The following is a 3061-nucleotide window of genomic DNA, read 5'->3' as shown; positions in this document are numbered from 1 at the left end:
GTGTGTGTCTGTGTGTGTGTGTGTAACAAGCATAATGTGCGTGTTTACTAATGTGCTGTTAAAATAACAGACTATTGACTTTAGACCAGGTTTTTGTTGGTCAAATGGCGCAATCACTTCTGCTGCCTCAAGATAGCAATACGCATTACAGTAATCAAGTAGGAATGTGCAGTTGCATTCATTTCATCGGCCATGCAGTGCCTTGCTGGATGACATGTTGCCGCAGAAGTTGAGCCAGAGCACAATGACCCAACCTTGGTCTGAACAGGGCCTATGAATCCTTACACATTTTACTGAATTTTAGTTGGCTACTTACCAGAAACATCAATCATTTGCCCGAAAAAAAAATCATTAAAAAAAGATTTTACTACAACTTAAACTTTTAACTTCTGCAAAAAATGTGTTAAACAGACAACAAATCAGACACGTGTATAGCTATGATCTGGGCTACACTGTGGCTTTGACCAGCCTTTACACATATTGCATATTGAGTAAATAACACTGGTAAAAGGTATTAAAAAGCAGTGTCATCCACCAGATTACACTGAGTGTAGGCTACTATGGTAATGAGAGAATGCCATCAATAGTGGGGGAAATATAAGAACATAAAAAGTAGATCTGCATTAGATACAAAAACGCCTGCCTGTTTAGTGAAACATTTCATTCATGACTGGACTGAAATGATGAATTTTAGTTCCAAATAAAGTTTTACAAACAGTCTTTTGCAAAGTAGTGTGTTCAGAGATGGCAGTCAGTCATTCTACTCAGTGACACTCAATGTCACAATAGACCGCACACACGAGCCACAACAAGACTTATAAGTTTGAATAAGAGGCAGGTAGGTAGATTTTCCAGGCAGGTGAGCTGAAACTAAAGCTTCCTGATCTCACATCAATGAGAGGGACACTGGCCTTCACTTCTTAAATGAGCCCTCTAACCTCATACTGTCAAAATGACTGATATATCATCTTAGCTCTGGATCTCACTCAAGGTGAGGTGTCCAATGATGGCACCCTATGTGTCTTGCGTTTATGCATCTCAAAATTGCACCACATTTTTCTCTAGATTGTTTAACTTTTTTAAAAGTCATCAAATTTCTCATTCTGAAACCTTTTCCCTCAAAATCACCATTTCCTCACTTCCTTTTTTTAAGTCACGCATCAGCCACTATTTATGAGCTGCCATTTTTGACCTAGTAAGTGACCCCACTCCTTAAATACATTCCAATGGAGCCAACACATTTATAGGGTAGATAAATCATTGCTTACCAAATGCTGGTGTGCAAGGTCAAAGTTGTGGAAGGGGATAAAAATGAAATCCCAGAGATAGTGGGTCGAGCTGAGTGCCTAGGAGTTGGTACTTACACACTTTAAATAACAGATTTGAGACACCCATTGTTTTCATGCATTAATCTAAACCAGGTGCACATGGAGCAGGTATTGATCAGTATCCTCTTATATGATTATATATATTATACTATAGTATCTATCATTTGTCCATGAGGAAAAACATATCATGTCTCAATTTTAGACAGTTGAAGAAATTTCACCTGCCAAGTTCTGTCTTCTACCAATCTCCAGTGTTCAATAATTAGAGCTACAGTCGCACTAGTTTCACTTTGCCAGGCCATCCACACGCTGCGGAGCAGAGGAGGGTATTGCTAGTCCACAAAGCATTCCGGGATGGGAGAAAAACATGCTCTGGTTTAATGGCATTTCTTTAAACCAATCACAGTCGTCATGGGCGGCGCTAAGCTCTGCACGGAGCCACTTTGAAATACTCAGATTGGACCGATAGTCTTGCAAGATGTCTCAATTTGCCATGCCGAGATCTGAGGAGCGGTCAACCATAGTCCTCATACATCCACTGGAGTTTAAAATTTAAACACAAAGAATCTTGGAAGTGGAACGCCAATGATAAAGACAACAGTCAAACTAGTCTGGATAAATAAATAAATAATCATTTCCAGGATAAGCACCGCCGGATGTTCCGGTGATGTGTGTTACTGCTGTCTAACTCCGTTCTCTTTGGGAAACCTCAACAAAAGTGGAGCTAGCAAGCTACACCCTGAGTCGCACAGAACCAACATGTTAATCAACCTAGCACTCTAACGTACACACCGTCGCCGTCTTGAGCTTCTAAAGTTACCGGAAATCATAAATTTTCAATGGAAGCTGGCTTCTCTCAGCTTCAAGGAGCTGTCGGCGTCTCGTTTTGGCCGTTTTGAGCAACCAGAGCATCAATCAGAAAGTTGAAAGTAGCTCAACTTTATGCTAATAAGCTATGACATGTTTCAGCAAATGCCAGCAACCAATCTTTTTAGACGTCCTTCGCACTGGCTGATTCCGGAGAAACATACGATGTCAACTTTCATTCCTACCAAAACATTAGTTCAGAGAAAATGGAGGAAAAGTTCATAATTGCCGTTGCTGGGATCCCTACCATTTACGATATGACGTTATTTGCGCATAGGGACCAGTTAACGCTACCTGCAGGTCATATCATCTCTAAATGGTCCGCTCACAGTGAACTCCTGCACAGATCAACAGAGGTTGGAGTCTGGCGTCTGCCCGCTCTGCCTGCATTCTGCTGTGGTTCAGCGGCTAACAAGCAAGCTAACTGCTAACAGACACCGCTGCGACCAACAAACAATAACAATTCTGTCATTATATATGTAATTTATAAAAGATTTTTAGTGTCAATGTGTTGGCCGTGCAATGGCTGCTTGTGCTTTTTCCATGATCGAACATAGAATGCTGCCACATCAGCGAGGCCAAAGCTTCAAAAAGCTTCCCGGTTCTTTTTGGCAAAGGACCTTGACAAGGCGGCCGGAGCTTCTTTCAGCTCAAGTCGGCGGCAGTGTGTACTGTTCATACTAAAGACAAATACAGCTGTACAACAGATACTTCCTTAATAAATTAGCTTGGCTGGATGGGAAGGGGAGATAAAACTGGTACTTTTGTGAGGACCAAGATGAGTTGTAGACCTTGAGGACTTTTGAACAAAAGTAGGAAATACTGGCCTGTCCTTGCTCTTTCAAAAAGTTGTTTGAGGGCTACAA

This window comes from Etheostoma spectabile, chromosome 6 (genome assembly GCF_008692095.1).
Source record: "Etheostoma spectabile isolate EspeVRDwgs_2016 chromosome 6, UIUC_Espe_1.0, whole genome shotgun sequence".
Taxonomy (NCBI): Eukaryota; Metazoa; Chordata; class Actinopteri; order Perciformes; family Percidae; genus Etheostoma; species Etheostoma spectabile.
Note: the sequence above shows the minus strand (reverse complement) of the source record.